At 43.4% G+C, this 26,400-nt stretch overlaps 1 protein-coding gene across 1 annotated transcript in view; it reads left to right on the top strand.

Moving 5' to 3' along the window:
- The first annotated feature begins 471 nt into the window (after positions 1-471).
- ZPLD1 (zona pellucida like domain containing 1) overlaps positions 472-26,400 on the top strand; it is a 106,326-nt gene continuing 80,397 nt past the window's right edge. The window contains exon 1 of the mRNA XM_032098370.1: positions 472-1,003. The gene's annotated coding sequence lies outside the window, so the exon portion shown is untranslated. The remainder of the gene's footprint in view (positions 1,004-26,400) is intronic.

Raw genomic sequence — 26,400 nt, 5'->3', positions numbered from 1 at the left:
GCCTTGCTGACCCTTCCAGGCAGGAGATGGGTATGTTGCTGCTGGCATTGCTGCTGGTGTCCCTGCCAGCCACAGGCACAAGGAAGGGAGATGTCCCTGGGGTTGGGTTCCCATGCTGCCACCTCACTGTGCGAGGTTCTGCTGGTGCTGACTGCACCCTGTGGGGCTGAGCACTCCGTGTTGTCTCTGAAGAGTGGGGAAGCTCCACACGAAATCCTGCTCTGATCCTGGCACAGCTGTGCAGGGTCCTCTTCTCCCTCTATTTTGTGCTACCTGCAGGTGCTGTGGCTCCTGCATGGCCCATCTCTCCCTTCATCCCTCCCCTGTGTCACTAGCATAGAGGTGTTTTGTAATAAGATGGTGGTAACATGGCCCAACAGTCTTATCAGGTAGAAGTGTGTAATTCTCATGGCGTGTCTTTGCTGCAGTCGTCCCAAGGAGTGACATCTGTCTTTGCTTTGAGTGAGCTGGCTGGCAGATCCAAACTGCCATCCTAAAACACTTCTCATCTGCAGTCTTCTGGAGCAAGAGCAAGGCATATTGCTGTTGACCCCCCAAAATACGGTATGTTTGTGCATCTGCTGTTGAGTTTCCTGATCTCTGACTGGGCAGAAAGAGCAGGAGTTGCAGTTGCTCTGCCAGAGCCTCTGGATGTCCCAAAATCCCAGATGTGTGCACCCTACCTGCCCAGTCCCTTGGACTGAGATGTCCAGGCTGACCAGAACTATTGCTGATGCTTTCTCACAGCTGAGATCTCCCAGGCAGAAATATGACTCTTTGTGTTCTGTATTCCCAAATATTTTAGTGTTTGTTTGTTTGGTTTTTTTTCCCCAAGGTAGGTTACTATTCTAAACATAATGGGTTTAGGTGCTTCGTCATCTGTTTTTCTGACCTATCTGTATTTCCACAGGTCCCGATAATGAAATGCTGATGGCAGCAGCTCTGTGCATTGACAAGAAAAAGAAAGGTGTTTAGGAGCCTAGAAGATGACATACAAAGACAGGTAATCCTCAGTACCCCAAATAACAAAGTTTTAATTTAGGAAGGTGTTAAATGAAGACAGCCCGAAGGGCAAAGTCCTGGAGGAAGAGGTCTGTTTTGTCTGCATTTTCACAGATGACTGGACAAATGACTAGAGGAAGTATTAACAGTGCCAATTGCATATTGATTGATTGATTCTCTGTGAATCCTTTTTAAAAAATAAATAAATAAACAAACAAATAATGTAAATAAATAATAAATATAACAGCTGTTAGATGGGCCACGCTGTCCTTCTCTGAGCTGGCTTCCAGGAGAGTGGACAGGATGACCCAAGAGGGAGTTTCTATTTCTGTGCTTTTAATGGCTGTGTCAATGTTTGAGCTGAACTGAAGAAATCCATCCTGGAAACAAAACTAAAGAGTCCTTGGCTTTTTGTCAGCCAACAGTCTGGCTGTGTGCTTGTCTGTTCCCAGGACTTTCCTGAATTTAAGGTTTTCAGGGCCAGGCTGTGCGAGGGGAGGTGTGCCAGCAGCCTGGTGGTGAGGACCCGATGAGGGGACAGAGACCTGCCCACCCAACACATGGGGCAAGACACAGCCGTCTAGCAGTGGCCAGGGAGCCCTTGACTTCCACAGCACCAGTGAGTCACACTGCTGAGAGCAACGGGACAGTGTGGGCAGATGTCCTGCTTCTGCAAACTGCGTGGCTGAGGTTTTAGAAAAGTGAATGGTCTGTATGTGACAAAGAGTACCGGAAAACGCTTGCGCACAATGTCTGGCTTCAATTTATATTGGAGCTTTTTAGTATCGGGCAAGCATGAGCACTTTGTAGCACCAAACCTAGGATTAGAGTGGATTTAGCTGTCCTGTGTTAGGGCTTATGCTTCTGCACATATACTGTTTAACACTAATTTTCATGCTGGCTGACTCACAGCTCCTAAGCAATCAGTATGTTGTAGGCTTGTTATTGTTTCCAGTGTTCCTTTACCCGTGCCGAGGATGTCCAACCAGTAGTACGGGAGCACATCTGGACTTTCAGTATGATGCCTCTTGGAGCAGTTTTCTTGCATTTGGCTAGTTCTTATGGGCTAGAAAAACAAACTCTATAATGATTCAGGCCTCGGTGTTTGGCAGGGTTTTTTTTACAATGAGGGTGGTGAGACACTGGAACAGGTTGCCCTGAGAAGTGGTGGATGCCCCACCCCTGGAAACATTCAAGGGCTCTGAACAGCCTGGTCTAGTGGAAGGTGTCCCTGCTTATTGCAGGGGGGTTGGATGAGATGACAAGGTGTCTTCCAACCCAAATTCTTCTGTGATTGTATAAACACTTTCTCATTCATGTCTATATTTAGCTCTGAGCTTTATCAGTGCAGTGTGAATCCCACAATGCTACCATGACCCAGTATTTCTAACACCAACACACACACACACACACGCACACACACACACACATATATACAAATTAGCAGTTGAGCTTCTAAAAGTGATCTGAACATACATGTTTTTACAAACTCAGGTTTCACTTGCCTTTGGTTTTGATTCTTAAAAGATACCTGCTTTGAAGCACTTCTGCGCTCAGGGAACTTAATTTTGTTTTAATGAGAGTCCAGATCCTCTTAATTGCATGATACTTGGCACTGCTAAGAATAACAGTAACAATCATAAGACCTTTGATATTTGCCAGAGGTGTACCAGAACCTGTGGGTAATTTTTTATGTGTGTTATTCTCCAGCCCAGTTTTCAGGTGTGGCTGGCTATTACTGCTTTCCAGTTAGTGGACCTGAACTTTAGTAATGTGTAACTTTGTTTTCTACATCTGATATGACACATGGTACCCGGAAGTTCTGTTTATTTTTTAAGGATAACATGAAAAACTGCTTTGTCATAGCTGACTGCCTCAGTATTTATCATCATGGTGCTAAGCCCCACCAGTTCATTTAATGTGCGTGAGCACGTGTGTTTGTGGGTACGCATCACTGCTAGCAGATTTCTCCTTCCCAACCCACGCTAATTACTCCATTCATTAGTTCAAAGTCTGAGAGATGGGGAAAGGCAGAAATGATATTTAATCATGGACTGGAAAGCTTGTGCTGTTTGAATTATAATAGCATGTGTCAAGAAACGGGCTAATTTTTGGTCATACTCCATTGGAGCTGGATTCAGCGCCTGCTGGAGTTAACGGGCTTGGCTTTGTTGACTCCAGCAACACAGGATACAGCTTGTGGAGGCTGACCCACCTCCAACTCAGACAAAATTGGCCCCATCTTTAATGCCATGAGATTTTTCTGCAGGGCTGAGTATTTCCAGGCTCTCTTTCCCATTATTCCAGTGTAATTCCCCTTTGCTGGTAAGTCACCGGTACTTCTTTAAAGGAAGTAGGGTGAATGATGCCAAGTGGTCCATCTGGGCTTCATTGGGAGGGAGAGGCAGCAGTAGGGCTGAGGAAATTGGGAGAGACTGTGGATAGTTACATCAATGTGCTGTAAAAGGGAGAATCACCTGTGGAGTAGAGTTAAGTGGGCTCAGAGGTGCCTCTGGGCTATAAAAGGCCTGGAAATGTAATACTATGTTTTTATTTTCCTGTCTAGAGGGGTGGAACAGAGACAGGAAGATTTGATGGGACCTGCCCTCTATGGCTGTGGCTAAGAGAGTGCTTGTATGTTAATTTTCTTATTGGCTAAGAGAGCACATGGTGACAAAAACCTAACCCAAAAGGTGTGATTATTCCTAGTTTCTGCATGTGTTCTCCAGTAAGCAAGTACCTTTTCTTGTGCTGATGCTGTGCAAAATTTTAGTGAGGTTTTATTTATTTTTTTCCCTGATTTTTGTGAATCATTTGACTCAGCTTCATCTTCTTTAATGCCCTTGTTTTTTTCTAATCCATCCATGACAAGGTAAATGAATTTATGCCAGTGTGGCTTCTAAAGGAATATTTAATTAATTCAAGCTACCTCTGTTGTTTGCCTGTACCCATTGAACTGGTAGTAGCTATGGACAGACATAATGGCCCTCCCTGAGCAATTATAGTTTTATTTCCTTCTGACAAAAACAGCCCAGTTTAATAAGTGTTTAAAGCCTGGGCTTTGGTTTTGTTATAAAAGAGGGGTGCTTTTAATACGCCTTAGTTAGCACTTGGTAGGAGCCTAGGGAAGACAAATCATGTGATTCTGGATAGCGAGCTGAGCTCATCAGCCTGTTAACTTATGGACAGGAGCATGAATGGGACTGACCCTCAAAACCACTTTGATTTCACAGATTTGTTAGGTCCGCTGATCTGCAAACAAATCTTTCAGGTCTAGACACCAAATACAGTGTGTGTATAGCATAAATGCAGGTGTGAAATAAGTTTTTTGTGTGCTGCTTGGCTGCAGTCACAAGGAAATTCTGTCCCTCTAAATGGGAACAGAAGGGAATTGAAGCAAAAGTGAATTTGGCTTTCTGTTTCTTATCAAAGGCATGTAGTAGCCCTGGCATGCGGGACTTGCTGTACATGGCTTAAGAGAACACTTGTTTTAGTGCCTGCTTACAAAGGTGGCTGTTCCTTCCTGTTTCCCAAGTGCTCTTCTTCCCTTCTCCAGTGTAATGTCTCCTGCTGCTGTTTGCTTGCCTAAGGCTTTCATTATCCTAGGAGTATGATCTCAGCCTGAAATCCAAACCAAGATGTAAACACAAAAGCAAGTGGCAGAACTGTTGGTTTGGGGTTGTTTTGTTTTTTCTTTCCCTTAGCCTGTGCTGTCTGTTTCTGGAGAAGTCACCCTCGTGTTTAGCATCTTGTTTAAATTGCTGAGGTGTTCCCATGTCTTTGAAGGGTTACCCTGCACTTGCTTGTGGCATGCTGTTCCTAATGACCTCCATTTATTGCTGACACATACTTGGCTCGTTTTATCTGTCTGTGATCTGGAGATGGGGGCAGGAGGAAGAATTGTGCGCTCTTAGCCTGAGATGGCGGGTAGCAGTGCAGAGCCCCCACACGACCTGACAGGGTGAGATAATGCTGTGAAAGAGGGAAAGAGGATGTTTACCAACTACAGTTCTCCTGTTAAAACCACTCCAGCGAATAACACCACTGTGTTGGAAGAGCGTGGATCCACATGGATGTTGCTAGCCAGCCGTGGGGACAGGGTGCCTCGTGCCAGCACTGGAAGGGAGGTTGTTCCCCCTGTGCCAGGCTCCTGACAGTGCTGTCAGCATGAGCATGGCGTCTGGGAGCCCCCTGAGCCCCTTTTGTTCCTATTCTCCCTCCCTCCTTACCTCTTCATGGAGCCCAGCCTGGGAGCTGGTTGCACCACCCCTGACCGATACTCGAGTCACCGTGGTGCGTATGGGAGCTGTTTGGCAGCGAGGGCAAGCCTGGGGCACTGAAATGCTTCTTGTTGCAACACCTCCTGTGTGCTGCGCTGGTTCCAGTTCTTGCACTCCTCCCCTCCTCACTGACAAACACTACAGGAATGCGCCAAGCCAAAGTCGTTGGGTTTCTGTTTGAATTTTCACTTTTTTTTTTTGACTCCTTGAATAAAAGAAGCTAAAGAGATGCATGACTTTCTGGGCTCCTAAATAAGACAGTGCTGTTCTGCTGGTGTGTCTTCAAAAATTAGCCATGGAATTTTAGGTCTTCCTATTACTCCAGTTAGAGAGAGCTCCCTTCTCAGAGAGCAGGTACTCAGCTCTCCTGTGTCCTGCAAAGATACATTAAGAAGAGCAGCAAAAGCATTAGCTGTTCCCAAAAGCTTGGCCTATGAATTTAAAATATGCTGTCCAAGAGGATATGAAGGTCTGAAAGACAACTATATTGTGGCTTCTAACGCAGTCTTCTAGGCAGCACAGAAATGCAAACAACTTATGCTGTGATGCTCTCTTGAAAAAACAAGTACAATTCACATGCTGTGCTCATGTTTCTGGTGAGATCTTCCATAATTATTTCAATGTTAGCCTGATTAGCTACTAAGCTTTCAGAGTGGAGACATGAATTGCTACTGTGTGTTTTCTTTCTGCCTTACAACTGGCTGAACAGCGATTTAAAGTCAAGTGAAGGCTGGGAGTTCAAACTCTGAAAGACCTTTTTGCACCTGGGAGTGTTTTCAGCCATCCCATCTAACTCACATACTTCTATAACCTGGCATAATGTTTTCTTGCCTCAGTCAACACCATAATTGAAGTAATTATATTAAATTAGTCATGATCCAGTAACTTACAGCAGGTTTTGTTCCCAAATGGGATGCTTTGTCAGCACAGAACATTGTATGTTTTAGATTGCAGGGTTGGAGTCCACTCACTCACTTTATTTTTAAATTTTAAACATAAATAGCACAGGTTGGGATGTTTTCTAAAATGAACAAAAATAGAGAAAGCAGATATGATTATTTTCAGGGTTCCAGCTCAAGGGGGAAAAGGTCAAAGACCTGCAATGGATTGAAGTTATTAATTAACAAATACTTACTGGATTCTTCCTAATTTATGACTTCATGTATTGTAACTCTTTCGGTAAAACATCATAAACATGCCCATTGAGTAATTGTACAGTATGAACTGACAAAAAAAGTTTGGAACAGAGCAGCTACAAATTAGTAGAGCCCTTTTTTTTGGCTGGAGCTGGTCAGAATTTACTCAGCAAAACACTTTGTTGAAAGAACAACTTCTTGGTTGTTTTAATAAAATAGAGGAATCCCCTCAGTGGTGGAGGGGAGTCAGCTCTGCCAGGGTGTGCTCCCCATGCCTGGAGCAGGGCATGGCTGCAGTGCTGGGGGCTGAAGGGCAGCCCCACAATCAGGCCAGAAATCAGCTGCATCCTTATTAGGGATGCTCCATGTGGCTCCCTCCAGGTGAGTGTGAGGGCTGTGGTGCCATAGCTATGCTGAACCAACTAAGACACACCCTGGAGGGCCAAGGAATTGCTGGGCAAGGTGGGGGCCCTCATGGGAGACCCTCAAGAGGCTTGTGATGACAGACATTTTTCTGTGCTTTTATTTAAACAGTGCTGTGCAGTTTGAACAGAATATTAAAGGTGAAAATGACTGGGAGATTATCTGTTTCCCCACTAGCCTGTATATTTTGATACTTAACTGCCCTTTATAACCAGAACATCATGAAAGTTTGTGTCCCTTCTAGCAGGAGGGGGAATGGAGAGGGAGAGAGGCAAGTCTGAAGAGTGAGTGTGGAGTTGGGAAGGTGAAGACCAAAGAGCTGGAGGAGATATTTTCCCTCCCTGTCAGCTGGAGAACTTTTTGTGTATGGAGGAACCCACAGTCCATCTTACTTTGATTTAGCCCTATTCCAATAATATATGCAATTTCAGTGTGAGAGGCTGAAACATGCCTGGAAATCAGTGTTAATTAGACAGCGGCCATTTTACTTGTGGGAGGTTTGGTCTCAGACAGAATCCTCAAGGGATCAGGATCCTGCAGGGGGTGGATCTCCCTATCTGCCTGATTGCTTCTCTGCCTCCCATCATCATGGCTATTTGCAGTCACTAATAACCTCATAACTTGCCTGTAAGGCATTGTCTTTGTTTTATGGATTAGAAGCTGAAGTGCAGCACAGACAAATGACTTGCCCAAGGTCACGCAGGAAATCTCTGTGTGAGCCAAGCACTTCAAAACCAGTATTTCTGAATCATGGCTTTAACATCTCTGTACCAGCTTTGGCTTGGTTAAGTCTGCATCCCTGCACAGAAGGAAAGAGAGGAAAAAGCTCAAAAAAGCGCAAAAGACACCAACCCCCATGTTCACATTCTTTAGTGAGAAACACTGCCTCTAAGTCAAGCTTTTCTCTTATGCTCCAACCCTTCATATTTCCCCAGATGTCAGTTACTCTAAAGAGCTTTCCCAGTGTGTTTACTTGGTCAATGAGTGGACCCTTCAGGGTCACAAAGCCTTCTTGCCTGCTGCATCTTGGATTTGTCTTTGTTTTCTTTTCCTTTTGGTGGTGTTGTTGGAGGGCAGGCAAGGGAGGGACCTCCGAGGCAGCCAGCCAAGGGTGTGAGCGGTGCCAGGTTAAGTAATGGCTTTGCTGACATGGATTCCCGTAACTGCTGCCTATTCCTGCCCTGCCAGGAACAGCCCATCAGGCGTCAAGTTTTGAAAGTCTAATCAGTCCAGACCAGTAATCTGTTGACCTATACAGGGCTGCAGGAGGAACCCTACACATACGTGTGTGTTTTCTGAGGGAACTTATTAATTAAATGTAATAATATTTAATTATCTTGGTAATAGGTGGCTGGGAGCTACAGGAGTCTGATGAAGCACATGTGAGAAGCTAGGGAGGTGTGATTAGGGTGCAGGATGGAGGGCACAGGCTGACCTCTGGGGGGATGCAAGGGAGCTGCTCCCAGGAGTGCCTGACCCCAGGGGCAGGATGCTGGTGATCCCTGCTAAGCGCTGCCTCACTCAGCTCATATCTGCTCAGTAAAGGGTATGATTCCCTCTTACATTTTTTGTCTACCTCCTCTTTTGTTCATTCCAGATCTTTTGGAGATGGTCTGCAGAGATGGAGCTACAGGCATTTTGAAATGCCCAAAAAAATCCTCTGTGTTGGTTGGAGATTTAAAGCCATGTGAACAGGCTGGATATGCCACTTTATGATGTCCACAGGATTGGAAACTTTATCTTATTTTTGGTAATTGCTTAAAATGGGATGCTATCCTAAATTTGCTTCATTAAGCAGTCTAGCTCTTTGACTGACTGATAAAGCAAACCCTGATATCTCACTTCTGCATTTTTTTTCCTGCCCACTTCAGTTCATGAACTTATCCATGCCTCCTCCTTGTCACAATGTCAGAGAAGCAGCTCAAAGCCTAATGCTCTGAAGGTGACAAAGGAACAGCTTGATGGACATACTGAAGTTTAGATATATTTTGAAGTCCTCTACCAAAAAAAGACATCAGGTTCTGAATGCCAAAGTATCATCATGGAAAGATTTTGGACAAAACTAAGTCTGTATAGACTTGTTTTTGAATTATCATATCTGTTGTGATTTGTAGTGGTCTGTATCTGTGATAGAGTTGCAAATGATTCCCCTGACTGGCATTCTTTCACAGGCTTTAGCACTGAGCAAGTCTGTGCATTTTTCGTGTTATTCCTTGGTTTTAGGAAATTTGGGCTTTCAGCATTTTGGCCATTAAATATGGCTACTTCCATAGGGGTGATGTGAAGAGCAGGTGAACTCTTTGTGAAGTGCTCTTGACTCAAATTTTGCTGGGGCATGGGCCTTTGCACAGAATCTGAAGTGGGGCTGGAAGAAACTGGGAGACAGAGGTGGAGGTGCTCAGTGAGACCCAGAGCTCCTTCCTCTGCTGGGGCAGACCTGAACTGCTGTGTCACTGGGGAAGAGAAGGGTTAATCTGGGCCTTTTGTGTTGACACAAAGGAGCTTTGCATTGCTTAACTGCCATATTTGAGGCAATACTTCACCTTGTGGGGAATGTCTCTGAGATGACACCATGATTTTAAACATCTGTTTTGCCTTTGTGGGCTGCATGAGCAGGGATGTTGTCCATTCCCCCTTGGTGTGAAAGGGTGTGCAAGCTTGCCAGAATCCAGCCTTCTACAGACACCAAACAGTTGCTGTACAGCACTTGTAGAGAGTATCACAAATCTTAGTTTTTGCAGGCTGATGTCAACCAACTCATACCCATAAAACCAGCGAGAATAAATTGTTGTTCTTTAGAATTTTCACTTAATCAATTTAAAAAACCCTTAAATATCTGCCGTAATTAAGATTTTGATATTTTTCAGAATAGATAATGTGAGGGCTAAATACTTGTGACAATAAGAATGACTTGTACTCTAAACACCAGCTGAAATTTGCTTTCGATGTAGTTTTTAGAAGGAGCTCCACTCACTGGTAAGGAAATTTCTAGGCTGTTATTTGTGATGACTCAGTCCCGAACTAAAAAAAATATCAATTGGAGCAACTACTCCAGAAGAAAATGTCACTACCCTACTGGGAAATTCTGTGTTCAGTGCAGAACGACTTGTTTCATTACTTACTAAAATCAAAAATATTTAATGGTTTACTAATCTCATGCATAGAAGCTAGTGTATGTATTGGTTTAGAGAAAGTGTATTTATGGATATGAAGGGAATAAGACTGGGAGGTCTTTGAAAGAATTTGCTGTTTGCCTCACTACACGCGTGGCTGATATGGCTGACGCACACAGCACGCTTTGGTTTCACTATGACATAGAAGAAAATTCTATCTTTGACCAAGAAGTGACCAACATCAGTTTTGTTGGTTTTTTTTTCCTGACCAAGTCAGCACTTCTGCTTCCTCCTTTGCTCTCCACAAGGAGCAAATGTCATAGAATCATAGAATGGTTTGGGTTGGAAGGAGCCTCAAAGATCATCTCATTCCAACCCCCTCTGCCATAGGCAGGGATACCTTCTACTGCACTAGCTTGCTCAAAACCCTGTCCAGCCTGGTCCTGAACGTTTCCAGGGTTGGGGCATCCATAATTTTCTGGGCAACCAGTTCCAGTGCCTCGGCATCCTCACAGTAAAGAATTTCTTTCTAACATCTAATCTGAAACTCCATCTTTCAATTTAAAATTTTTACTCTCCCTCCTATCACTACACTACCTGATAAGGAGTCCTTTCCCATCTTCTCTCCAGGCCGCCTTTGGGTGCCAGAAAGTTGCTGTAAGGCCTCCCTGGAACATTCTCTTCCCTAAAAACGAAACTACCCCAACTCTCTCATACAGGAGATGTTCCAGCCCTTGCATCATCTCTGTGACCCTCCTCCAGACCTGTCTTATGCTGGGGACCCCAGAGCTGGATGCAGCTCTGCAGGAGGGGTCTGATGAGAGTGGATTAGAGGGGCAGAACCACCTGCTTCAACCTCTTGGCCACACTTTTGATGAAGCCCAGGATGTGATTGACTTTCTAGGCTGCAAGGCCGCATTGGCAGGTCATGCCTGGTTTTACACCCACCTAGGGCAGTGCAGCTGCCTGCTGGCTGTGTGCTGGTGGGGCTCTGGGGGGTTTGCTGTTCCAACAGGGACCAACTACCTCCTTAACAAAAAGCTCACCAGTGACGGTCTGGAGACATCCAAATTAAATATTGTAGGCCTATCCCTGACCATAACCTTCAGAAAGAGGTCATGGTTCATGAATTGTTGTGTCATACATCTAATGCAGGACAAAGCCTGCCTAGTTACAGGCATGATGGGGCCGTGTGTGCAGAGATGCCTTGGCTGGCTTTGCAGGAGTGGGTGCTGGCCCTGGAGGCACTGTTGTTTTAGCAAGGCACTGCTGGGGTGCTGGTTCTACACTCTGGATGGCTTTCAGATCCCAGCCAGGCATGAGCCATGTGGATGTCTGGGGCTCTCTTGGCTCAGGGGTCTCCTTTGGCTGCTCCTAACCCGGCAGAGACAGGGCTGTATCTAGAAACAAGAAAAGCTTTGCACCCACATAAAATGGTTACATTGTCATCCTTGTTACATCACCTGGACAGCTCCACTGCCGCTGGCTATGAGCAAAGTCCCTCTGGCTGCCTCAGTCTGAGACTGGCCAGTTTACCTGGGCTGGTGGGTAGGAGGGTGTGTGAGCAAGTGGTGTGCCTATATGATGCTAAGGTAGTGTGGTCCCAGGGTATCTTGTTCTTTCTGGGGGCTCCTGGGCCAGCAACTCTGGCTACATGGTCATACCAGTAATCACAGTCACAAAAATGGTGGAGGAATAAATTATAGAAACAAATTCTATCTGAGCTTGAAATAACTGGGTCATGCTTCAGAGTATCCAAGTCACAATTTGAATCTGATTTGATTTACTGCCAGTCACAAGAATTGATTCTGGCAGGAATAATCAATATTGCCTCTTAATTCTCTTGAACAGTGTCAACACATTCATGTCTAAGAGACACATTCCCTGTGTTAATGCATGACAATCGAAATGCTTCAGTGCTGGGTGAGCATACTGAGGGACCTAAATACACAAATCTGTGTGCTAGCTCAACCATGATGAGAATATTATCTGATTTTAGGTCTGGAGTGAAAACACACCCTTCTCAGTGGCAGATGAACTATTCAGTCCAGGTAGCTCTGGGCAGAACAGATGCGCTGTGTGTGTGCTTGTGTTACCTAGCACACAGTAGGGGGAGAAACTGTGCCACTACCTTGTGGCCTGGGTACATCTGGGAGAGATGGAACCCCTTTAAATATGGAGCCTCATGTAACTGTACTGCTTAAACCTGCCTTATCCATGTGTTGTGTGCAAGTTGGTCATAAGGAGCTCACTTGAATGTCAGGACTGGAAACTCTTCTGGGCAACTATCTCCAGCAGTGCCAGGGTGAGCACACCTGAACAGCTGCACTAGTTTATTTGGACCCCATCCTCTCTCCAGGAGTGGCCATGTAAACGGGCACTGGGGCAGAAGGCAGAACTAGGCAGGTGTGCATGTTACTGCTCCCCTCGTGATGGGGTGTTCACAGTAACTTCCTGAAAGTCACCCAAGAATTTCTGTCACGCACGTGTTCAGGGTTTTTACAATATTATGTGATCATGTGGTTTTACAGTCTTCTCTGCCTGCCTGGGGAACTCCCCATGAGTCAAGGTTTAAAGCAGCAGGTAACCGCTATGAACAGTGCAATGTTTCGCACTTCCCTTCTCCCTCACTTTGTGTCCCCAGCCCTCAGAGCCAGGTTGGCAGTGACAGGAGGCTCAGCTCCTGGCTCTGATGCAGGATGGCCATGGGCTGTGTAAGTGGTTCAGTCAAGCCCACTGCTGCAGATGATGCAGTGCCTTCAGGTGGGCTTTGGGACAGATAAAGAGAAAACCTCTGCTCTCAGATGTTGCTGCTGCTCCACAGCATAGATCTGGGACCTCGCTGTGCTAAGTGATGCACAAACAAATGTCCCAGCTCATGGCACACTGTAAGCTAAAAGAATTCTGCCATGAACTCAGGCTGGAGTCCAAACAGACATCTATACATTCTCTGGCTTTACTAGCAAAGATTTGCCAAGTCACTTATGGAAGTGAAACAGTTTCCAGAGACTCTGCAAACCTGCTTTGGCAGATATTTTAGTAGGCATCTTTGCCAGGAAACTGAAGCAATAGCATGATATGGCAAAGGACGCTCAACTCCCTTTCAGGGTCAACATAGTGTGAACAAATAGCCAGCTGACACAGAGCTGTAAGAAAAGATACACATCAAATAAATGCTTGTGTGTAACGGATGAGAGATACTTGTCATAACCTTAAGAATATAACAATATGTAGCTATCTGGACCAGAATAATTGTTAGAAAAACACTTCAACTACATTCTGAGTACTCTCCATTTCAGTGCTGCTGAGAGACGTATTGTAGCCAAGATATGAATATTTTAAATGATTTAGCTTTACAGATAAGAGAAAGATCTCCGTTGTAAAATGATATTCTTGTTATTTCCCCTGTCTCTTCTTGAAGTAAGAGTGAACCCCTTTGTACTGAAGATCAGCATTTTGTCAGCTTATATAAGTTTACATAGCATTCAGTGAAGACTGGAAATTCTGCAGTTAGCTCTTTTTTTAAAGGAATAGATTGGTAAATTAAAAGAACAACAGAGGTGCAGAGTTATATCTCCTTCAACAACTGATGTTAGTAAGTGGGGACAAAAAAATCACTTGAAATTTCTCGCACTACTTAATATGCTTTTCTGGGATTTTTAGAATAACCAAATATGCATATTGTAAGGTGTAACTGAATTCAGTTCATGCAAAGAATGTCAGTATTACAATTTTTTTATTTTGTGACTTTCAAATTGCTGTCTTTCTGACAGAAGCATATAACTTTTCACATTAAGATAGGCTCTCTGCTCCCTTCATTGTCTGAATAAAAGGCAGAAGCTGACACTTGTGTATTATGATCTTTATACTGATGCACCTTTTGATGCAAACCCATTTTCTTTCCCTACTTAACTGGCAGCTTCCTTTATGTGGTACTGGGTGCTAGACAATGAACCTCAAGTGATTGTAATACTCTCCAGACGCTTCAATTATGTCACTTTTTCAGATTCCTGATGTGGAACAGGATCATCCAGTCTGCTTGAACAGCCATCCTCCTCCCTTTCACAACATTTAAAAATTTTTCTTAAAAGGTGAAGTTGTTTCAAGTGCTCTGAATGTTGAACCAAGGATGTCTGGGTAAATCAAATAGCAGAGATGCCTTATTTATCATGAAGTGAATAAAACTGTGATGGATTCTTGTATCATGAACAAACTGGTCATTTTCCCATCACCCTGGAAGTGCCCCAGTTTCACAGCGTGTACCTCTTGGGGCAGAAGGAACTCAGCATGTGAAAGCTGAATGTCAGATGTGTTTCTACCTTTTAAAAAAATGTTTGTGGAAGAGCTGTTGGGCGTCCTCTGATACGAAGGAATGATGAGCAGTGGCCAAGAAACATGAAGGTCCTTTGGCTTTATTGCCTGTCTAGGGCATAATTGTGTACTGGGGCTCTCCAGGAGATGTGGGATCTGCCTTCAGGGCAGATGCCATTCATCTATTGGAAAGTACACCTGCCTGTTGTTGCAGAACTGCAGAAATTAGGCATGCTAGCTTGTTTTTTTGAGAAATGGTGGGGCTGCAGGGAAAGGATGCAGCTTTCCAAAACCCTGTGTAAAGTTGAGATCAATGGGTAGTCTGACACTGCGGCACCCAGAGCCTCCAAGGATTGTGGTTCAGTCCCAGATGCAAGCTGTCACCTGTGAGGTGGTGGGCAGGACATGGGCATCTCTCTTGTTCTCATTAGTCTGCCTGAAAGAGCAGGAGCAGCTGTGCTGTTATGTCTCACTCATCCTGGTGGGATATGTAGGGAAAGGTCCTGATAATGAGCAGTACTCAGGCTTGGCCATCTCCTGCCTCATGTCGCTTAATCCAGCTCTTCCACCTCATCAAATGCTCAGCTTGTGGAGTAGACTCTGCACAAAGAGCTCTACCTGAATTCATGTTGATCGTCTTCTAATATGGGTTTATCCCACTTTGTAGAAAGAATAGATGTTTTTAATTGAAGGAATAGAACATAATGTGGTGGTTGCATTTTCAAAGGTATGGCAAGTATTGTGGCACTAGGAAAAAGAGTGTTGGAAGTGGTAGTAACACTGAATGAGATTCAGCTGGGTTAAAGCTCTGGCTTTTCCACCAAAGCAGATGCCTTTTGCCCTCACATGGTGGGCTAACAGGCTGGGAGTGTTGGAGGCTGCTGTTGGCCAACTCTCTTTTGCACCTTCCTCCTTGAAATAACCAGTTTTTTTAAGGCACTGGGGGGACATAATGAGGAAACAAACCAGGTAAATATATCTTTACTCATCCTTCTGCTGCTGTGAAGGGAATTTGAATGCACTTTTGAAATCTGCATTGACACAATTCCCCTGAGTCTGAGGTAATAGGGATCAACTTCTGTTGTGCCAGGATGTGAGTCTTGAGATCAGCATGGCTGTGAGCCATTGGAAATATTTTACTTGATATGAGGAGAGATGAATACCAGAGTTGTATGGCAGGTTGAGCTGAATAAAGGCTCCAGTTAATCTCTGCTGAAGATTTTCAAAGGGAAGCTTTTATCCTTGTGCAAAATATCTGTACCTGATATGTCTGACCTTGGGTGTTGTGTATTTCTCCTTTAAAACATGTGAGATTTGAAATGCTGCTGATCTGCTTTGCTAGGTTTTTTTTCCTGAGAAGAGTAGGTGGGTGTGTGTGTACTTCTGCTCTGTTTCAGTGCACCACCGTGGGAAGTGAAGGCAAGCAAAGCAAGACCCTATTGAGGGGTGAAAGAGGGGAGACAAGTGTGGGTTTGCCTGGAGTTCAAATTACAGCTTCAGACCCTAGAGTGACTTTATTTGGGTAGGTCAAGGTGTGCAACTGGCCTGCCAATCAATGCATCTCAAATGCATTAAAAAATGTAAGATAGAAGTCTTCCAACTAGAAATTGTTATAGAAGTGTGGACATGTACACAGAGAAATAAAAAGCTTTGGGGGAAAAGTGTGTATCTGCTGGATATCACTGTAAAAAACAGAAGAGCTTAGTGTCTTTCATTTCTATTAAAAATAACAGAAAAAGACCTCTGTTTAACAGTGTCACAATGCCTTCAGAATTCTTTAGGTTATGGTCTCAGAGCAGAGGGACCTAATTACTGAAAGATTTAGCTCTGCTAGAAGCAGAGAGTGTGGCTCAGCCAGTGGGCTACTGGAGACCTTACCACTCTCTAAAACTACCTGAGACTGTAGTGAGGTGGAGGTTGGCCTCTTCTACCAAGTAACAAATGAAAGAATGAAAGAGAATGGCCTAAATTTGCACCAGGGAATGTTTAGATTGGATATTAGGAAACATTTCATGATGAAGAGGATTGTAATCCACTTGAACAGGCTTCCCAGGGAAGTTGTTGAGTCACCATTCCTGGAGGTATTTAAAAGATGTGTAGATGTGGCACTTAGGGGTATGGTTTAGTGGTGGACTTGGCACTGCTGGGATAATGGCTGGACTTGATGATGTTTAGCAGTCTTTTCCAACCTAAATGATTCTATGATTCTAGTTTTATGCTCTTTCTGAATGTTTTCAACATTTAAGGAAAAATTGTGGAAGTGTGTGTACATCTCAAAGCTGAAAGCAAGATCTCATGGAAAGGAGCAAGAATATACCTTGGATGTTCTTGCAAGACAATTTTGAACTGAGAAACAGTGGTGGGCAGGAGGACTCTGTTTTGGAGCAAAAAAACCATCCTTATTCTCTTCTTTCCTGCAATCCAGATCAAAATTTGTAATGACCTGAATGTTCACTAAGACTTATGCTAAAAGCAAATCCAAGCAGTGAGGTGGCAATGCATCATTCCATGGGATTTCCTTGTATGTAACAGCAGAAAGTCTGATGCTTGGTATGTAAAGCAGAAAGGAGAAACAAGCTGTGGAGGGGGTGAGAATCATGAGATGGCTAAGCATAGATTTGCTGAAACTCGGTAATACTGGAAGAATATAAAGCGGGGGGCTTCATGCTCTTCATGGGGTGATGCAAGCAGGCTGTAAAAAGTCTTGACTAAAATTCTTGATGAAAAGGTTGCAGCAAAATGAGAAATGAAAGGGTGGATGCGTGCACACTAAAGAAAACGTAAGAAATGTGGTTAGAATGAAAAAGAAACTAATCCATATATTTGGGAATGGAATTTTCTCCCGTTTCCCAGACAATGCTGGCATCATGTGGCCACTTTATTTAGCTTGCCTTGTACTAAAATATTTCTGAAAAATCTTTGCTCTTTGTCAGTATCTTTCTGATTGGGATTCCAATTAAAAAAAAAACCAAACCAAACAACCTCATGAACACTCAATTCAATGCTCATGGTGTAACTCTTGGGGATGTCCTGTGCAGGGCTAAGAGTTGGGCTCAATGATCCCCCAACTCAGAATATCCTGTGACTCTGTCACTACTAAACTCAGCTGCTTGCCTTGCCTGGATGTCCTGCGACACTCTCTCCATTTTCTAGAAGACACAAGGACTCTTAAATTGGTCATTTGGGGTCTTTTACTTTCTGACCATTGATCATGTTTTTACAGTGATCAGTCAGCCTCTTCTAACACACAGAACATATTTTTAGCTGTGCTTGGCTTTTGAATCTAAATGAGAGGAAGAAATTGCCAAGTGCATGGCAGGCTGTGGTGGGAGTGTTTTCCCACTGCAGGGATGTTTGTAAGGAGGGGGAGCAGTGTTAGAGGACAGTAGGTTTGCAAGGAGGGAAGGAAACTGAAGCAGCAATTCTTCCTAAACAGGAAGAATGTGGGGTGCAAGAGGAGAGGTGAAGCTCGTTTTGGAAAGACCAGGAGGAGGGCAGATGTTGCAGGGGCCAGGACATACCCACACATGGAAAAAAGGAGTGAGAACAAGGAGGAAAGAGAGCTGCAGCGATGCTTTTCATGTGTTCTCTGTAAAGGAGCAGTATCCTGTTTAAAGATCTTACAGGAGCCTTCTGTGACTGCTGGGCTATGGAGAAGAAAACTGTGCATATAATCCTGAGTTGAGCTGATTACTTTAATAAATCAGGCTATATGGGAGTGTTTTTACAGCAATTCTACTGGTATTTTTGAAGAATGGAAATCTGAGTAGAGACAGCATTTAATACTACCTGAAGTAGAATTCTCTTAGACCAGATTCAAAGAACTTTGCAGAAATGCTCCTGAAGCTCAGGTAAATAATGCTTGGGTAGAGTAGCTTTAATCAATGATACTTACAGATGATTAACATGCATCTCAGCCTGGCAGGAACAGAATCTGATTGGAGGATTTCCTCTTTGAAAGTTCTGTACATCCAGATAAAATGGACAACTTGGCAAAAAACATGAACAGGCACAAAAGTATTTCTCCCAACCAAGTTTCAGATTGTATAAGAGATGATGCAGCAATATTGCATTTATTATAAGACAGAGCACAGGTATAATTGCACACAAGTAATATGTACAGGGGAGTGGTGCATGCTTGTATATGTTTCTGTATTTATAAACACTTGTGTATATCTATATATGCACAGGCACATTCCTTTTTGTGAAGCTTTTTTTAAAAAACCTCATACAGGTAAAAAAGAAATGAAAGTATAAATGTAAAATGAATTATAGAGTTGTTAAAGCTGATAAAACCAAAGAAGTCTCAGTCGGAAATAAGTGTCAGGTGTCTGGATGCCTGATAGCAGCAAGTGGAAAGTCAGTTACTAGGAAACACATGCCTCATTCTAAAGTATGCAGTACTTGCTCTATAAATGCAGGCATTTGTTTAAATAAATATTGACTATAATTATGGCTCTGTCTTTATGGCTTTTATGAACTTTTTACTATGCGTTTAGGTGACAGGAAATCTTTAATCTGACTTGGTTGAGTTTTAATGTTCAATCCTGTTCAGATTGGTTGCTCTTTGTTAAAATATCTAGCTTGGATTCTGTCAAAACTAGCAGGGAGTAGGATACAAAATTCCATAATCCATGATAATAGAGTTACTTGGGCATCTGCCTTACATAGCGTAAAATAGATAGTTAAATGCTTTTGCATCTAGGTGAAAATTCAAAGCAGATCTCTAAATTCCTTCTCCTTTATCACTTGGAATATAAGTGCAGTTTCCTGGGAAAGTTTTCTCTATCTAGAGTAGGTCCAGGAGAATCAGAATAATTGAACTTAGTACTGCAAATCCATGAATGCAAGCTCTTTGCCTTTCTATGGTAGATTCTTTTCTGCAGCTTCTATCCAAAAGGGAAGATATTTTTACTTTTTTGGCTATACATGGCTAAATACAAAAGTAACAAATGCACATACCTACTCTATGTGAGGCTTGCTTGACCATTTGTTCATAAAGACTGCTTTTTCAGCTCCTGTTCTTAGATGTGTTGATAAAAAGGCAGTTAAGGTACTGTGTGTGCTGTTTTATATGCTCTGTCAGTGCCGTTTAAGCAGGAGACTGCATTGTTAAAAGTTGTTGGGCTGGATGCACAATGAACTCACCAGTATGTAGAGGTTTTACTGTTGGGAGTATGACTTGCTGGAAGCTATTAAATAAATTTTTCTGAGTGTTTTGAAGGGATATAAATGGCTGAAAAAGGAAAATGAGCAAGTAAATGTGGCTGGGGAGGATAGAACAGGTTCTTCTGCTTTAATGTGGCGCTAGGGAAAAGGTGAGCTTTTTGGTAGATTATGCTTTCTTTAATTGTAGCTCGGCCTTCTCAGTTCTCCTGGTTTGAAGAATAAGAAATTAATTCCTTAATGTTTTAGAGGCTTTTGCCTAGATCTGTGGGTGAAGGGTGGGATGTGTCATTAACAATGACCTTAATAATTTTGGGCCACTGTATTGCTGACATCTGTGTAGCTTTACCAGAGCCATAGAGAACAACCACTGGCATGTGGAAGTGAAGTGCATCTTTACAAGGCAAAGAGGCTTACACCTCTTTCTGCCACAGAAAGAAACTTTGGTTGTGAAAGAAAAATAATGAGCTGGTTGAGGGTTTTTTCTAAACTGTTACTTCCCCATTTCAGTCTGGTTTCTCAGTGGAGTCAGAGCAAGTAACAGCTAAAGATACCATTAAACTTGCTAGCAAGGCATACTTATGTTCTTCAGAATATTTTCTATGAGTATGCCTTGCAGGAAGGACTGGGATATCGCATGCAATATAAAAGGATGTGCCAGAAAAAACAGCATTAACATGTTTGTTGTAGCTGGTTTCAAATCTAAATCTATTTTCAGGGAAAGAAGAAAACATGCTAAATTTTTTTTTTTTTTTCTTTTCAGGGTGAGGAGGGAGGAGACCTTCTTAGCTAATTCAGATCACGGTTTCCTACCTCTTTTGTTAAAGTTTTAAGGCCTCTGAGGGTGTGACTCCAAATATCTTTGGTGACAGAACCTCACATAGGGAAGTTTCAGCCCTAATTTGTGAATGAGAAACATCACAAGAAATAGAGTACAGATTGAGCAATCAGCTCAAATGCCCCATGGAAAATTTGACTGAACTGGAAATGATGTCAGATTCCCCCACAAACTAAACTACTCTTTCCTTAAACTTCTAGAGAGGTCATCACCCTGGTAATGGTAGGAGAGTGAAGTTGCTCTTGCAAAAAAAACCCAAAACCAAACAAAAAGCCCCCACCAACAACAACAACAACAAAACTCTAAACCCAAAGAAATCAGGATTTGTAAGACTGCATTGCTGCAGGAATTGTGGGTTTTACGTTTTGGGGAAGAGTGGATAAAGTGTTAGAAATTCAAGATCAAAGCTTTCTTTAAAGATAACTTTGTGGCTACTAAATTCAGGCTGAATGCCCCTACTTTCCTGGGTTGTACCAGTTGCTACCCAGTTCGAGGACAGACAGGGAGGAAGCTAGTGCTTAGTTAAATGCCAGGAGAATATAACAGCCCTGATTCAATATATGTGAGAATCAGCAGGAGGGAGGATTGCACTTGACTCAGGTTGGCACTATGCTGCAGAACGCTGCCTGCTCAGAAGGAGACAATGTATAGTGAGATACTCCCTCAGCTTTGGAATGTGGGTAGGAAAGGAGTATCAAGGGAATTGTGTGACCTTAACCAGTCATTTATAGAGGCTCTAGGTTTTAGATCTCATGTGTTAGATAGAGACTGGCAGGGACACGATGCCTGTGCATTTGTTGCACTGTTCCAGAGCAGAAGAGCAAGCAGGTGTTAGGGCTTGGGCCAGGTACTTTTTGGTAGCCCTTCTGGTTACCTGGCTACCAGTGAGGCCTTACACAGCCTCAACAGGTGGATCTGGTCTGTGGGACTGGAGGCTGATGGAAAAGCTTGCAGGGCTGCTCTGTAAAATGCAAAATATGTACCAACCTGAGAGAAAGAGTGTGGGAACTATGCCTCAGTGGTAAGGCTTGAGAGTAAGTGAAAACAGGCAATACCATAAAGGGTAGCAGGTGTCTTATGGATCCTGGCTGTGGACTGACTCAGTGCTCTTGGAAAGTAATTGGAAGCAGAGTTTAGTATAAAAGAAACCCACCCTGGTTGTCTGTTAGAGGCACACAGGATTTTGTCTGCTTAACGCATCCTTTCTTTTCTTTTCTTTTCCCGGCCTTAGCTGTGTTTCTATCTCATTCCCACCTTACAATATATTTAATATATTTAAACTTTTCTTTTGTGTCCTTGCCATGGCATGTGCTCTTTTGAGCAAGTCACTGTGAGTTTTGTAGGCACTGTTGCTTGTTCCCCACACAATTGCTCTGCTGCAGTGTGGTTTGTGAAACTAAATTTGAGTTTGCTGATGATATTCCCTTTCCCAAATATATATCATAAGATATATCAAAGCTGTCATGGGATTTTTAAACTTACGAGGTGGAGTGGATAATTGAACATGTGAGCCACGGAACTCTTTTAACATCCCTGAAAGAAATCTGGGTATTTTTCCTCTCTAACATTTTTCCTTGGTATGCTTGAGCTGTCTGTAATTTATAATCAACTCAACCCTTTCAGTGTTTTTAATGAGAAAAATACCCCTAATCTATAGCAATAGCTTCAATATAGTGTATCTTACCCAGGTAATAAAAACATTCTACAGTATTTTAATTGGGTATTGTGGAATACTCTTGGGTATTTTTTTAAATGAACATAAAGGTTGAATGCTGGAAGATACTCCATGAAAACAAATTGTATTATTAATCAAACCAAAACACAGAATTCTTCTCGTAGTGATTTGAAAATGCCCAAGACAGTCTTTAATTGAAATGCTACAGAAAATAACAGAATGAGAAACTGTGTACTTGGTGTTTAATTAACTTTACAATGTATGTTCAGAAGCTTGTTAGATGGATCAAAATGCAACTATAGGATGTAAGAGGGTGTTGGCGACATAAGTCCATGATGTGTTGTCCAATTATAAATTTCAACTTAGATTAATAAGCACCTTCTTAATTAAACAGTCTTACCTTGTTGCCTGCTGAAATGGCTGATGCTAAGGGCCATTTCCAGTCATTGTCTGCCATTAACTTCAGCACTTGCTCTTCCTTACGAGTGTTATCTGTCACACAAAGAAACCAGGTTTTAACAATGATTTTTCTCTCAGCACCTGTCATGTAGCTGATTTTTTTCTTGGATTCTCTTATCTAAATCCAGGCTATGTTTTAGCCTTCTGTGACTGCGAAAAGGATGCAGGAGATTTAAAGAAAGACCTCCCTGGAGGTAGGCACCAGAATGGCCTTGTCCACTTTGTGGTTTTGCTCTGGGTCCTTTTCAAAAAAGCTAAAGGAGGACATCTGGAGTTCATGAAAAGGTCCAGCTCGTGGACTTGCAGCAGTGATGGATAGTGGATGACTGGGGAGGAATACAAGGACAGGAAAACCTATGATGATGCATTCCGGTTATGCTCTGTCTGAATCACATTGCCATGACTTTGTTCTAGCTGTGGATCTCCATGCTACCAAAAGCTTCTTCCATAACTGGTCAGAGCTTGGGCCCTCAGGGCTTTCTCACCTATGCCCACTGTCCTCTTGGGTTAGCAGATGTGCTCTTCCATTCTACCATCACAGCAGCTCCAACTCTGCAGAGGCCCAGGTCTGCCGTGACACTGCTGTTTTGGTCATGTCCTCACCACTTTAGCACCGGCTGGTGAAGCTCCTGGCTGTCTAGTGTGGTAGGGCCACAGGCTAAATCAACTATGAGTAATTTCTCTGCACCTCACAAAAGACTCTTCCCTCTTTTTTAACTTTACAGCAGGTTGTGTGGAATGGATTGTAGTACAGTAGTACACCTCTCTTGTTACCCAGGTAATATAGAATGAGCACGGCCTGGCTTAGAAGGGACCTGAAAGTTCATCTCATTCCAACCCCCCAGCCATGGGCAGGGACACCTTCTACTAGACTTTTTTTGCTCAAACCCTCGTCCAACCTGCCATTGAATTTTCCAGGGATGGGGTGATGCCTCAGGTTTTAACTTTTCTATTTTTCAAATCCTGTACTGCCTAGTGTGTAACTCTGAAGTTCCTTGTGGCCTGTTAGCTGCTGTTCTCTCATGCTGGTTAGATATAACAAACCTCTCTAGGTTTGCTCTTCAAGAACACCAGGCCCCAAAATGTGTAAACTAAAGCCTTGAGGGGGGGGGCAAACTTGGGGTAATTACATAATGAACTGAGGTTATAATTGGAGAATCAACCCTGATGTGCAAATGAACCAAACTTATAAAAGTGTGAAGAACCTGTGACCCAGGGTCCATCTTGGGTGTAGCCTTTTGCCCAGGGTGTACCTTTGAAGGCCCTTCAAATAAATACCTACTTTTAGTCTCTTATTCTTGTCTAGTCTCTGTTCTCAGGTGGCCACCTCAAGGCATCAGGGGCGGTCTACAACCTCTCTGAGTAACCTGTTCCATTGCCTCTCCACCCTCACAGTAAATAATTTCTTCCTCATATCTAATCTAAATCTACTGTGTTTCAGTTTAAAGCCATTGTCCTATTACTACATGCCCTTGTAGAAAGTCCCTCTCCAGGTGTCTTGTGGGTCCCCTCAGGTACTGAAAGGCTACAGTAAGGTCACCTCAGAGCATGTGCTGCTTCAGCATAGGACAAGGGGTAACAGTTTTAAACAAAGGAGGGTTGATTTAGAACAGATGTAAGGAAGAAGTTTTTAAAGTGAGGGTTGTAAAACACTGGAACAGATTGCTCAGAGAAGTGGTAGATGCCTCATTCCTGGAAACATCAAAGGTCAGGCTGGACAGGGCTCTGAGCACCCTGATCTAGTTGAAAAAGTTCCTGCTTACTTCAGGTGGATTGGATTAGACAGCCTGTAAAGGTCCTTTTCAACTCAAACTATTCTATGATACCCCCCAAAAAGCAAGGGAAGATGGTGAGCAATAATCTTGCTCCTGTTCAAGTACCATTTGATATCTGAAGGAGATGTTGAGGACCACTTCCCTGCTGCTTCATCCTAGCAGCCCTCCTCTCTAAAAGGAGTGTCCTACAGGACTCACCTACGGGACTCAGGTCAGGGCTGTCCCAGAATCCCTGCTACAGGCAGTGGGCTGCCGTGGGGGATCACAGGATGCCTGTGGGGTTTGCTGGGCTAGGGGAAGTGAAGTGCCCTCAGGATCCAGGGTAGGCTATGACATGGAGTGGGATGATAACAGGGAGGGCAAGCAAAGGTTTTCCTCTTGCTCAGATCTCAGCCACCTGACCCAGGTGCATATCAATGTTATCTTGCAATATCCAGAACTGCCTCTGCTTTGTATCTTCTACTAGTTATTAAGCCCTGCTTTTAATGGGAAAGGTCTTGTCTCAGTTGGTGCAAAGGTACCAGGCGAGCTGAGTGTGGCCTCTAGCGGTCTGTTAATATCAGATACTGAGCGTCAGGGCATTCTGGGCTGCTCATGTACTGGGCCATTGGTGCTTCGTGTTAATTAAGATCTGCAAATCTGTGAAAGACAAAAAAAAACGACCACCAGAGAGCTGGGATAAGGAGACTGCTTGCTCTCAAGCACCTGTTCAGGTGAGCTGAAACAGCACTGTGGGCATCAGTACTGCACTAAAAGAGCTGCCACTATAATCCATGTGCAAACTTTAACTGGCACCGCAACCGGATCTCACTGCCAGAGCATCGGTACTTCTGTTAAATACACAGGAGAAGCTTTCAGTAACCTAAAAGCTGTAGGTCACTGTAATGGATGAGACTGTTTAGACAAGGACAAAGTAAATATTAGGTCCCAGTATTTGTAATTTATTAATGTTTACTTCTCTAATTTGCAAAGCTCTGTTGTAGGATCTTTGGCCCACTGTATATCAGATATGTTTTCCTGTAAGCTGTGCAGTAGTTTCTTAGCAGCAGACATCTGGATTGAGTGTCAGAGGATGTAGTTTCAACATCTCCAGCCCATCTCACTTGGTGTATAGCAGGTTCTACTGTCCTCCACAAGAGAACTGCAGAAGCAAAACTGCTCACTCTGAGTGTATTAGAAATGGCAGCAAGCTCTAGCTCAACAAGATCCATTCCCTAAAGGACAGATTTAAATGATAAGCAATAACTATGCTACCAAACAGCTTATTTGTTTATCTGCTATCTTTCATTTTAATCCCAAGGAGTATAAGCATCTAGCAGATAAGGTAAATCAAGTGGCATTTCTGTTTTGCTTTTAGTTTCTGGGGGCTTTGTGCTTGCGGAATATTCTTCCCATCCTTCATAGCATTCTGCCACATATGTGTTCACATCTGTGCTTGCCCTTTGAGGTGCTTAGATGTCTTGACATTGAAGAAAGTTTTTACTAGCACTTGTTAAGTACAAAACATTCCTTGCAGTAAGAAACTTTCACAATTCTGTACTTCTGATCTGTGGTGCTGACTCACAAACATGAGTAAACTGTAAAATTGTGCTTGTGAGAAGTGAGCCTTCCCTGGACATCCATCATGCCCCTGACTCAGATGTTATTTCCCTCTGAGGTACCTGGCCCTGCTTCAGCAGTGACTCAACTGTTTGTGGCACTGTACGGCACAAATAACAGCCTGGCATACTGAGGAAAGCTGAAACTGGCACTGATTATATATTAATATGCTGCAGCTAGGCAGCTACTTTGTCAGAAGCTGAGTCATGCCTGCAGCTGGCCAGAAAAGTCTTGAGGTAATTGGGAATCAGGCATACTGCAACTCATGCTCCTCCTTTCTCCATCCAGAGCCCTGTGTCATCTCAGTACTTCAGCAGCTGGGGAGAGCCCTCTTTTACCCTGCAAGAGAGAGAAACCTGGGAAATAAAAGAGAGCTTAACTCCCCTTCTGTCTGCTGCAACTTAACCTGCTTGCAGTGGTCTCTGCTGTGTGATTTGTGCTGAACAACACATGCCTGCTAGAGCATTGCAAGCATCATTAGGGTACTTTTGAGTTTTCAGAAGTGTGTAACACAGAACCCATAACAGTGTTTCTAAAAATTGGCTCTTGAGTATCTGTCTACCAAGGCTTTCTACCAGGCCAGTTGACTTTTTTTCTTAATATAAAAAGGGTTTGATTTATTT

The sequence above is a fragment of the Corvus moneduloides genome, chromosome 2, assembly GCF_009650955.1.
Source record: "Corvus moneduloides isolate bCorMon1 chromosome 2, bCorMon1.pri, whole genome shotgun sequence".
Taxonomy (NCBI): domain Eukaryota; kingdom Metazoa; phylum Chordata; class Aves; order Passeriformes; family Corvidae; genus Corvus; species Corvus moneduloides.
The sequence above is the reverse complement of the archived record's forward strand: the minus strand, read 5'-3'. Positions and strand labels throughout refer to the sequence as shown.